Raw genomic sequence first — 13,771 nt, forward strand, 5'->3', positions numbered from 1 at the left:
AAGAAAATTCCAAAGAGAGACTATCTAAAATAGACCTCCAGTTACTAGTGCTCATACAAAATTAAAGTGTATAAAACAACTTTTTTCTTAGCTTCATGTCAGTTATTTCTGTTTCTATCAGGCTTTATTTTGGTTTTCTGATCCCCTGCCTACAACTTCTAACAGAAGTGCTGTGTTTAAAATTGACTGTGAGTTTGTGATTCTAGTATTCCTTATCACACTCTATTTTCAGTATCATCTCTATCTACCTTTGGTTTCACTTTCCCTTACTTTCATTTTAAAAACACAGTTTACTTCTTGCTCTTGGCTGCCCTCTCCTTGATCATTTTTCTTTCTGACTTCCTATCTTACTCCTATCTAAACTATGAATTCAACAAGTCATTTTTCTTCTATACATTCCCGTCTAGCAAAATGTATATATTTTCTCACGAGTTGAAACTGTGGCAAAAAGTTTACATGCATAGATGATTCACCACGCATAAATAGACTTCATTACTGTTTTTCCCTACTTATCACAGGAATCCACTAAAGTCTAGCAATTTATCAACTGTTGCTGCTGCTGCTGCTGCTAAATCGCTTCAGTCGTGTCCGACTCTGTGCGACCCCATAGACGGCAGCCTACCAGGCTCCCATCCCTGGGATTCTCCAGGCAAGAACACTAGAATGGGTGGCCATTTGCTTCTCCAATGCAGAAAAGTGAAAAGTGAAAGTGAAGTCACTCAGTCGTGCCCAACTAGTAGCGACCCCATGGACTGCAGCCTACCAGGCTCCTCTGTCCATGGGATTTTCCAATCAAGAGTACTGGAGTGGGGTGCCACTTACTAGTGTATACATTGTATGGAAAGGAAATGATGCACTTTTTTATGTACACCCAATGTAGTTCCAAAGATGTTTAAGGAATCAATATTACTGATTTCATTACTGTATCTGAAGTTTTTGTTGAATCATTCACATTTATTCTCACTTTCTGAATGTTGTTTAGATACTTACTTTAAAGAATCATGATAATAAGATTTTTTTGAGTTTAAGGAGACTAGGGTATAACCATGAAAGATGACTGTGTGTCATGTGTTATCACATAACGGAGTTTATATTGTGGCTAGAGAGAAAGAAGAGACTTGTGTAGATGTGAGCTTGAAGAGTGATGAACACTACTTCCTTATATACAGTTCCAAATTTTGTGCTACCAGTTTGTTCCTTTGAATTGCTCAGAGAAACATTTCCCTAAATACCAAGGAATACAATTAAAGAAATATTTATATCAGTGGCACAGTTAATATAATCAAAATACCTTAATTATTGTGATTGCTTTTCTTTGTACATCAGTCAAACGTGTACAAAATCTCCAACAAACACGCCAATAAAAGTTCAGTTTACACAAAAAGAAGATAGAGTATTATTGTGCAAATTTTAATATTTATAGATCTCTAGTCTAGTCAAGGCTATGTTTTTTCCAGTAGTCATGTATGTGATGAGTGTGACTGTGAAGAAAGCTGAGCACCGAAGAATTGATGCTTTTGAACTGTGGTGTTGGAGAAGACTCTTGAGAGTCCCTTGGGCTGCAGGAAGATCCAACCAGTCCATTCTAAAGGAGATCAGTCCTGGGTGTTCTTTGGACTGAACAATGCTAAAGCTGAAGCTCCAGTACTTTGGCCACCTCATGCAAAGAGTTGACTCATTGGAAAGGACTCTGATGCTGAGAGGGATTGGGAGCAGGAAGAGAAGGGGACAGAGAATGAGATGGCTGGATGAAATCACTGACTCGATGGGCATGAGTTTGAGTGAACTCCGGGAGTTGGTGATGGATAGGGAGGCCTGGAGTGCTGCAATTCATGGGGTTGCAAAGAGTCAGACACGACTGAGAGACTGAACTGAACTGAATACTATAAAAATTTTGCATGCAAAATATATCTACTTGTAATCAAGTGTTCAGGTTAGGTGAAAAATATTTTAATAGTCTTACATAATTTGTAAATGTAAATAATCTCCAAAAAAATTTTTTTTTGCTTTATGTTGTAATCATGAATTAATTAGAAATGTACAAAATAATTTTTTTCTCAAAAAATCCATATTCAACCTTAAGCATGAGAAAGAAGTTAATGTAGCCCTGGTTTAGATTGATGTTAGAAATTAAAAGAAAGATGTGAATGCTTTCCAAACTCAAGAATTAATGTTTTTCTTGCAAATGATTTAGACTGTTAACATAGTGAAAAATATAATGGTGTTTGAAAATCATAGATATCCACACTAGTTGTGTGGTCATTAAAAATAAAGTGCAATTCAGATTGCATATGTTTCAACTGTACATGTCACCATTTAGCTTTAAATCATAAATGAGCTAAATGCCCATTACAAACATATTGCAAATAAATCTAGTTTTTATTTTATTTGCACTCATACTTTTCTAGATTGTATTACTATATGATAATATGCTTTTGTCTGGATGAAAGTACATAATCATTAACATTTATAGTTCTCTGTGGTAAAAAGGCAGATGACATACACTATCATTTTGTGATGTGTAATTCAATTGCTGGCACATTAAGATTTTTAACGGAAGGCTTATATTGTAAATTCCAATTCTGTACTCTGTCAGTAACTAACAAATGTTGAATTATTTCCTTCCTTAGACATACACCATTGGAATCCATTTAAAGTGCTTAATGATGTATTAATAAACCATGATTTTCCAGCAGAGTTTCTGAACTCCTCTTACTGGCGCCAGCTCTGGTGCTGCCAATCAAATTAGAATCCTGTGATTTCTCAGTAAATAAAGGTTAATTGGACATATAAAGGGAAATTGAACATCAGAAATATCTATACTCACATTATTCTAATATAAAACTTAATTATTAAATTTATTTTTACCATAAGTGTGGTTAAAATATTCATAATAACATATATTGAATCTTTATTTTTGTTTTGAATACAAAGAGCTATCCACTTGTAATTTCAGATAAATCAGTAATATCAGGCTTACTGTCTTCATCTGTGTTAAATTTTCTAATTGATTATTTCTTAGGAGAAAGTAGTTTGTGTAGGATAATTTGTGCTTAGTAAGCTTAACTGTAAATGCTTTTCTAAACCATTCTCCTTAATCCCCCAAATCTTGTCCTTTATAAAAACAAATATGTGGAAAATTATTTACACATGTGTAAAATCATTTTCTCAAATAGCATTTATTCTTTGTTTACTTCCTGATCCATTAGATAGCTTCAAACATAGTCTGCTTTTGTAGTCTGTGTAGTAGTCAATTCAGATGTGAATCATGTGCTTGAGCTGTTCTAATAGAATTGTATGGAAAAAACTTCTAAGCATGTAATGATACTTACCAGCTACATTATTTTAGAAATTCCCTGGTGGCTCAGCTGGTAAAGAATCTGCTGTAATGTAGGAGACCTAGTTTTGATCTTTAGGTTAGGAAGATCCTCTGGAGAAGGGAACAGCTACCCACTGTATTATGTCCAGGAGAATTCCATGGACTCTATAGTCCATGGGGTTGCAAAGAGTCAGACATGACTGAACGACTTTCACTCTCAGTGAGAAAACAGAAAGCATGCTTGTATCCAGGATTAAATGTTCAGAGTAACTACTCTAGATATAGTGTACTTAGTAATGCTGGAAAAGATAAATATAAATGTTTAAGACATGGCTGTCATAGCTGGAAATTTAAATAATTCTTTAGAAGCCAGAAATAACAACAACAACATACAAGTAAAATCCATAATAATAAATTAGAAACTAGAACCAATAGTTGCTAGTCTAGAAACTGGCCAGAAGACAAAGCAGGTAGGAGGTCATCAGCCTCTCAGCCCAACTTCATCATCTCCATCCTGACATTTGACATCCCCAAAGGGGAAACCTTAGTGAGAGATATGAAAAAATAAGAAAACTACTAGCAGCATAAGAATTTGGGAATTTATCTCTATCTCACCATTGTCTCTAAACTATCGCAAATTATCAGCCATCCTACCTTCGTATAGTCCCTTCTCAAAATCCCAATTCAAAGTTGAAAAATTGTGGACCCAAATTATTTTGATCCTTGGAAATAACTAAGCCCCTGGGTGAAGCCCAGGTAATTTATCTCTGAAAAAAATAATGTAAAATCTAGCCCTCAAATATTTTCTATGGAAAGTGAACTACCATTGAATATCACTAAAAATATGAGAAAACTTCATCGCCACAGGAAAAAGACAGATAAAGCACTCAAAAATGTATAATTATATCAACAGAAAATTCAATTATTGAATTTAAAAGATGAAAAATTTAAAGTTGTATTTATAAAAATAAAAGAAATGAAACAATGGAAAATGAGAGACTATCAGATTTGACAGCCAGATTCAAAACAGAACAAACTAGAAATTTTTGAATTTGAAAAGTAACTAAAAAATGTTGTATTCTTCAAATAACATAGCTTCAAATTAAACAAGCAAAAATACAGAATTATATGAACTTTGTCTTACTAAATCATTATAAGTCTGGAGAAGTTATCTAAATACCTTGAACTTGTTTCTTATATTTAGAAAATGTGTAGAGTCCACTAGGTTTATTCAGTCTTTCATTTATTAGCTCATTAATTGCTGTTACAAGCATTTTCTATGGTCCAACTATGCTACCTTATAGTCTCATAAACATAAAGTTATGGCCTTTGCCTATGAGCAGTTGACATTCCAGCACAGGAGTTGATGATGTCTCCCAGTTCTAATTTTATTTTCAGATAGCAGTGAGTTCAATTTATTATTCTAGTTAAGACAAAGGGAAGAATTTGGCAGGCATTGAGAACTTGGTCCTTAGTCCTGCAGATAGCCATAAAGTGAAGGTGGATAAACAGAAGGAAATGACATATAGGCAGAGGGAGTAAGAAGAAAATTCCTGGCTTAACACTATTGACAAAGTATAAAGCAATAATCATGCTGTGGAATATAATATTGTATTCTAACCCTGGGTAACAACAACATAAAAATATTCTGGGTTCATGAATGTCATACTCAATTTCAAAATATATACAAATTTCCAAAGCTTTAATAGGAAAAACAAGCCCACCTAGAATTCACAAATGTTAAATTCAAGGTTAATTTGGCAGTTTACGATGTTGTCAGGAAACACAACACATGCCCAACATTCATAATGCATCTGGACTTTACAAATTCTATATTCGTTTATTAGGAAGGCAAATGGCTCTGAATCTTTTAAGAGGAGCTTTAGAACTCATTCTCAAGAAATAAATCATCCTTTCCTATACTAAATTTTGAAAACAATATCAAGTTTCTTAAACTGAGTACTCAAATTTTACACAAGTTTATGATACAAGTAGAAGAAATCTCCCTGCAGAATATGAAAAAAGACATTCTAACTGAAAAATAAATAGATGTGAATGTTGTTAAACATTTGTTTGAACATTTATATATCAACTTTTAATGAACCGATTTTAGTCATCAATTTTCAAATTCTGAAAGATGATTTACTTCAAATTTTAATTTATATAAATGCAGAAATTTTCTGATATGATATTTATAAACTTTATAATCAAAACTATCTGTGTATCCCAATAGGCATGGTCTAGGTTTGAAAGAAAGCAAACATACACTGTACATATCTATCTATGTCTACCCATGTATCTATTTATTTATTGACATATTGATACATATATATTGATATATATATAAATTATTAATGTTCTCAAATATTTAAGACATTAAACTTATGTTTGACTTTTTGGCTTTTTCCTTTCAACCCAACTCTATATGTGTGCCTCCTGTTATGAAAGCTAATATAAGCTGACATATTTCCATTTAGGTTGGCTTCATATGTGTCTACTGAGTTGGCTTATATTTGAACTAATTGACAAGAGTGGTAATGCAAATGCTATGCAAATGAACTCCCTCTGGGACTCTTTTTTTCTACCTTCAATTGATCCCTATGCAAGCATAGCACTTTGTAATATTCTTCCAAGGTATTTAATTTTGTGTTTTGTGTAGATGTTTAGTATTATTGACAGTGATACTTTGGCCTTCTGTACTATTTATCTCTGACAAACATTCTCTGCTTTAAATAAGGCACTATGGCTGATAAGTTTGAAACATGTGAAATGAGTGCTGATGTTATATTATTGATGATAAAATTAAATCATAGAAAATTTAAAACTGTGCTAATATGACTTGCCCTAAATGCACAGACACACACACACAAACACATATAAACACAGATATCCAATTTTTTTTGCACTGAAGCTACTGAGCGACTAACACTAGTGTAATGTAATTCGCAATAGAAAACTGAAGTGTATATGACTGCTCAGTTTCAAATATTTATTTGTAAAAAGTGACTATATGTAAGGTGGTTTATTCAGTTGTACGCTTCATTCACGATGGTGTTTTTATGGTAGGAAGTGGTTTTGTGCATTACAAGATATTCAGCAGTGCCCCTGTCCTCTCCACATGAGATGCCAGTTGCACCCTCCTTAGTTGTGACAATCAAAATTATCTCAAGACAGCCTCAAGAGAGCAAAATTGTTCCCATTTGAAAAGCACTATTCTCTGAGGTCCCTACCAAATGTCTTAGTTTCAGTGAGAACCCAACTGACTGGTTGGAACTCAAATGTGTGAATTCTCAGGATATTTACCTCTCAGCTCCCCAGTAATTTTTAATTCTTCTGCAGTAGATATCTGACAAACCTTGTGGTATCCTTTCCTGCTGCTGCTACTGCTGCTAAGTCGCCTCAGTTGTGTCTGACTCTGTGCAACCCCATAGATGGCAGCCCATCAGGCTCCCCTGTCCCTGGGATTCTCCAGGCAAGAACACTGGAGTCGGGTTGCCATTTCCTTCTCCAATGCATGAAAGTGAAAAGTGAAAGGGAAGTCGCAGAGTCGTGTCCGACTCTTCGCGACCCCATGGACTGCAGCCCACCAGGCTCCTCCGTCCATGGGACTTTCCAGGCAAGAGTACTGGCGTGGGTTGCCATTGCCTTCTCCGATCCTTTCCTAGAAACATGCAATTTAGTATTAATTCAAACACTGAAGCATACCCATATGCCAATTTTTGGCGACCTTCTTCTACATTGTTCTCTCATCTCTTTCTCTGTGCTCTAAAAATTCTAACCACATCAGCCTCCCCACACTCTAATTTCTTTGTGCTCAACTCAGTGGGACAGGCACACTCTTCCTGTGATCTCTTCATAGAGTTCCCTCTCTTGATTTCTTTTTCTGAGCATCTGAATCTTGTATTGCCTGAGGTCCATTTCTGAAACAGATACTTTACATAGTTTTCCCAGCTTCCTACTTGTTACAGGACAGCAAGTCCAATAACAGTTATCCATCCCTTCACGGACTGAAGTAGAAACAATATAGGAGTGAAGAACACTGGATAATGTCTGGATACTTCTACCCTCACAAGTTGCATCTTTAACAATAAAAAATGTGTTTGTTCCCAATCATGTCTATGCTGGACATGTTTATTATTGCAATCTCAGCTTTCAAGTACACAACAGAGCATTAAAAGGAAGGATAGCTATAAAAAATCAAATTAATGCTTTGAAAGTTTAAAGACAAATAAATAAAAAATATATTTTTGTCTCATTATATATAAGACAATTGTCAAGAAATGGGAAAACATAAAGAATCTAGATAATCTCCACTCATGCTTCCTCACAAATATCTTTAAATTCTTTTCAGAATTTAAAATAACCAAAGCTTGAAATTATAATTAGGGTTTGTTATTTTAATATTTATTCTATAAACACAATAGGGAACTGTAGTTAGAACTCTCAAAGAAGTTTCATTCCCACATTGAAGTCTGACAAATAAATATGTATATATATATATACATTTTAATTTATAAAATTTTTATTTTTAAAAATCATTATTTTAATGAATCTATGCTTTAATTGTGTCTTTTGATTATGCAACTCACTACCTACATTTATAATGTCAAAGGATGAGTTATATTTCACATTCATGGAAATAACTAATTAATTAACCCAACAAATATTTATTAAGCACCAGCTTTTTACTGGGTGTATACTAAAACCTGAAGATTGAGTAGTGAAGGACATGAACAGAATTCCTCACCTTTTTTGGCTTGCATTCTAGTAAGGCTGTTATACAATAAGGATAAATATATGAATATATATGCATATATTTTGGTATCCCCTGGGGGCTCAGTGGTAAAGAATATGCCTGCCAATTTTGGAAACACATGTTCCACTCGTCCACTCCAGTATTCTTGCCTCGAGAATTCCATGGATGGAAGAGCCTGGTGAGCTACAGTCCACTGGGGTCACAAAAGAGTCAGACATGACTTAGTGACTAAATAACAAACAACAACAAAAACAGCATGCATATATTTGATCAATAAGTAAGTCAGGGACTTCCTTGGCAGGCCAGTGGTTAAGACTCTCCTCTGTCAAATCCTATGTCATGCAGGGGACATGGATTTGATCCTTGGTCAGGGAACTAAGATCTCCCATGCTGTGCAATGAGGCCAAAATAAACAAATAAACTCAAATAGATAAATACATACACAAATAAGTAAGTAAATAAGTCAAAAGTAGCCTCTGTGTATTTTCCCCTAGGTTGTTTATTTCTTCACTGCAAGATGAGTCTCATTTTCTCAAAAACCCGCTGGCACCAACTCAAATTTTTTTAAAAATCTATTTACTATTTTAAAAGCCCAAAGAAAAAATTTTATCCATTTAGAGAAGGGAATGGCTACCCACTCCAGTATTCCTGCCTGGAGACTCCCATGGACAGCGAAGCCTGGGAGGTTTCTGTCCATGGGGTTGCAAAAGAGAAATGACTGAGTAATACTTTCTCTCTGTTTTTAAAAACTTAACCACATCAAAAGTTAATATTCTAGTGTTTTTCAACACTTGAAGCATATCCACAAGCATCACCCCCAACTGTAACAGAGATGCAGCCCAGATTTTAGCCTTAATGGGAAAAAAAAAAAAAGAACAAAAAACTGGTAATGTGAGATGAAAACCCTTTCAAAAATCTTGCCTTTTTAAATGTAATCCCTGTGGGAATAAGGAACTTTATGGAGTCAGAAATTGTATAAAATTTAGTAAGCATTTTCTTCATAACACTAGTACAACAAAATTGTGCTAAGAATTATACATATATGAAAAAAATTAGGAAAAAAATGATATGGGCAAAACCCAGAACATTGTCGAATTTAAATTGCCTTTTAACTGAGGTCAGCTTCAATTACTGAAAAACTACATAAGAGTTAGCCTACAGCCAAGGGTTTAGATAACCACCTGTTCTGAAAAGAAATCTGTGTACTGTTCCACAGTGTTGCACCAGCTTACATTTTCACAAGCAGTGTACAGTGGTCATTATTCACATCCTTGCCAACATCTGTTATTTGTGTTCTTTTTGATAATATTTCAAATTCTGAAGGATGACGCTGTGAAAGTGCTGCACTCAAAATAACAGCAAATTTGGAAAATGCAGCAGTGGCCACAGGACTGGAAAAGGTCAGTTTTCATTTCAATCCCAAAGAAAGGCAATGCCAAAGAATGCTCAAACTACTGCACAATTACACTCATCTCACACACCAGTAAAGTAATGCTCAAAATTCTCCAAGCCAGGCTTCAGCAATACGTGAACCATGAACTTCCAGATGTTCAAGCTGGTTTTAGAAAAGGCAGAAGAACCAGAGATCAAATTGTCGACATCTTCTGGATCATTGAGAAAACAAGAGAGTTCCAGAAAAACATCTATTTCTGCTTTATTGACTATGCCAAAGCCTTTGACTGTGTGGATCACAATAAACTGTGGAAAATTCTGAAAGAGATGGGAATACCAGACCACCTAACCTGCTTCTTGGGAAACCTGTATGCAGGTCAGGAAGCAACAGTTAGAACTGGACATGGAAGAACAGACTGGTTCCAAATTGGGAAAGGAGTATGTCAAGGCTGTATGTTGTCACCTTGCTAATTTAACTTATATGCAGAGTACATCATGAGAAATGCTGGGCTGGATGAAACACAAGCTGGAATCAAGATTGCTGGGAAAAATATTAATAGCCTCAGATATGCAGATGACTCCACCCTTATGGCAGAAAGTGAAGAAGAACTAAAAAGCCTCTTGATGAAAGTGAAAGACGAGAGTAAAAAAGTTGGCTTAAAGCTCAACATTCAGAAAATGAAGATCATGGCACCTGGTCCCATCCTTTCATGGCAAATAGATGGAGAAACAGTGGAAATAGTGTCAGACTTTATTTGTGGGGGCTCCAAAATCACTGCAGATGGTGATTGCAGCCATGAAATTAAAAGACGCTTACTCCTTTGTAGGAAAGTTATGACCAACGTAGACAGCATGTTAAAAAGCAGAGACATTACTTTGCCAACAAATATCCGTCTAGTCAAGGCTATGGTTTTTCCAGTGGTCATGTATGGATGTGAGAGTTGGACTATAAAGAAAGCTGAGCACCAAAGAATTGATGCTTTTGAACTGTGGTGTTGGAGAAGACTCCTGAGAGTCCCTTGGACTGAAAGAAGATCCAACCAGTCCATGCTAAAGGAGATCAGTCCTGGGTGTTCATTGGAAGGACTGATGTTGAAGCTGAAACTCCAGTACTTTGGTCATCTGATGTGAAGAGCTGACTCATTGGAAAAAACCCTGATGCTGGGAAAGATTGAGGACAGGAGGAGAAGGGGACGACAGAGGATGAGATGGTTGGATGTCATCATTGAGTCAATGGACATGAGTTTGGGTGGACTCTGGGAGTTGGTGATAGACAGGGAGGGCTATGGTTGATGGAGTCGCAAAGAGTCAGACACAGCTGAGCAACTGAACTGAACTGAACTGATAATATTTAATATTTCCATCTCTTGTGTCTTGTAATATTTTGTTTCTGTACCTCATCTTTTTTTTTTTTTTTTGCTTTCCCATGGAACTCCAGTTACACATATATGAATCTGATCAATAGTGTTCTAGAGCTCACTGAAGCACTGTTCATTTATTTTCAGAGTTTTTGTTTTTAAAATTTTGGTATATTCTATTGCTAGCCTTTCAAAGTTGCTAATATTCCCTTTTGTAGTTTTTAATATGATGGTTAACTTTCTATTTCAAGTATTATATGTTTTATCCTTACATTTTTGGTATGGATTTTTATTGATTGTCTATACATCTTATCATTGTTCATACATTAGTTTTCCTACTTAAATAAGTAGAAGTATTTATGACAGTTTCAGTGTTATGAGTTGATTTCATTATCTCTGTGTTTCTGGGTCTCTTTCTATTTGAACATTTTTCCTAGCTGTGCATTTTCTTATTTTACACATACTTCATCATTTTTAATTTGGAATGTGTTACATTGTTGTTTGCTGAATTATATTTTATTCTTTTAAATTAGTGTAAGATTATTTTTCTATCCTTTATTTAAGTTTCTTGCAATCAATCTGATTCCTCTGAGTCTTCTTTTCAAATTTTCTTAGCAGGAATTTTGAGCAGCCTTTACTTTAGGGCTAGCTCCCTGAACTCTACACAAGACCCTTTTTGTGATAATGTTCTTCTGAGAATGCTCTCTTATGCCCTAGGCATTGGAAGTTTTCCCTCATTCATCGCTGATGAAATGGACAGGAACTTGGGCAAACTTCGAGAGATGGTGAGGGACATGCTTCCATGGGTTGCAAAAAGTCAGACACTACTGGGCAGTTGAACATCAGCTACTGGGAATACAACAGGTTCTTGGACCTGTGTGAGCTCTGATTGGTTTTTCTCCCTATTTCTTTCTCGTGGTACTTCCCTGATCTTCGTATCTTCCTCTCACACACATACCCACATGCACGCACCCCCACAAACACACGCACAACCCCCCCCCACACACACACATGCACACAAATCAGTACTCAGCCCCAAACTCAAGGAACCACTCTAGAATACCAACGGTCTCGCTATAGACTCCTCTTTTTGGTACTCTACATGGAAGATTTTAGCTACATTAGTCTCAGATTCTGAATCTGCTTCATCAAGAGAGAAAAGCTACAAAATTTGGTTCTTCAAACCACTGTTTCATATCTTTTTTTTTCCTGTAGCTGTTATTTCATTATGACTGAAAGTAATAGAGATCATTATATGAGAAGATGTCATCATGAGTATTACATGAGATAATATATTTAAGTCCTGATTACTTGGCCTATTATATCAGAGGAGTTTAATAAGCATTAATGCATCTCCTACTTCTATATGTTCATTTTATTTCATGTTATACACTCTAAATCTCAAATCATATATAATATTTTAATAAATAAGTACTATTTTAGTGGAAGTCAGAGAGTCAGCTAACTAATGACCAATTCTTGCTCTTAATTTTTTTACAAACTCTGGACTCATGAAGCAGCTACACTTTTTCCATACAGGATAACCTTTTCAGGTGTTTAATCCCAGATATTTTAACCCTCTCAGATATTGCTTGCTCTGGAATGAGAACACGATATTGCTATTATGTTTAAAGAAGCCAACCAGTTTTCAAAATTTTTAGTAAAGTGTTTTGTTATGGTTTGCATCTTTGTGTGCCCTCATCCCGATTAGTATGTTAAAACTGAGAGTGGGGTTCAGGGTTGAGAACACATGTACACCCATGGCAGATTTATGTTGATGTATGGCAAAACCAATACAGTATTGTAAAGTAAAATAAAGTAAAAAAAATAATAATAAATAAAGTGAAAGTCAAAAAAGAAAAAAAACACAAGAATATCTAATTGGTGTACTGGGACAACCCAGAGGGATGGTTCGGGGAGGGAGGAGGGAGGGGGGTTCAGCATGGGGAACATGTGTATACCTGTGGCAGATTCATGTTGATGTATGGAGAAGGCAATGGCACCCCACTCCAGTACTCTTGCCTGGAAAATCCTATGGACGGAGGAGCCTGATAGGCTGCAGTCCATGGGGTTGCAGAGTTGGACACAACTGAGCGACTTCTTTCACTTTTCACTTTCATGCATTGGAGAAGGAAATGGCAACCCACTTCAGTGTTCTTGCTTGAAGAATCCCAGGGATGGCGGAGCCTGGTGGGCTTCCATCTCTGGGATCTCACAGGGTTGGACACGACTGAAGCAACTTAGCAGCAGCAGCAGCATGGCAAAACCAATACAATATTGTAAAGTAATTAACTTCCAATTAAATAAGTTTATATTAAAAAAAAAACCCATAATCCCAATAGGATGGCATTAGGAGGTAGAGCCTTTGGGAGGTAATAGGTCTTGAAGGTCACACCTGTATCATGGAATCAGTGCTTTTATAAGAGGAGACATCAGAGAGCTTGCTCACTTGTCCTTTCTCCACACTGTTAAGGATGCAAGAAGAAGATTGCTGGATGTAAATTAGGGAAAAATCTTTCACCAGAATTTGACCAGGCTGCCACCCTAATCTTGGACTTTCAGTTTCCAGGGCTGTGGGAAATAAGTATCTGTTGTTGCCACCCAATCTATGGTATCCAGGAATAGCAGCAAAAACAGAAAAAAAGACATATTTTAACCCATGCTTCCATAAATGGAAACAATCTAACTCATGTGTCCTGAATTTGTCTCCACAGATGTTAATGCCTTCCTTGGATCAATAAAAGGAATGCTACCAAGGTGATCCCTTCAAATAGAAAATGGCAACCCACTCCAGTATTCTTGTCTGGAAAATACTATGGACAGAGGAGCCTGGCAGGCTCCAGTTCATGGAGTCACAAAGAGTTGGATGCAGCTAAGTGACTGAGCGCACACACACACAGCAAGGAGATATTCTCTCGTAATACCACTCATGTTTCATAAACTGAC

Source organism: Oryx dammah, unplaced genomic scaffold (assembly GCF_014754425.2).
Source record: "Oryx dammah isolate SB20612 unplaced genomic scaffold, SCBI_Odam_1.1 HiC_scaffold_11227, whole genome shotgun sequence".
Taxonomy (NCBI): domain Eukaryota; kingdom Metazoa; phylum Chordata; class Mammalia; order Artiodactyla; family Bovidae; genus Oryx; species Oryx dammah.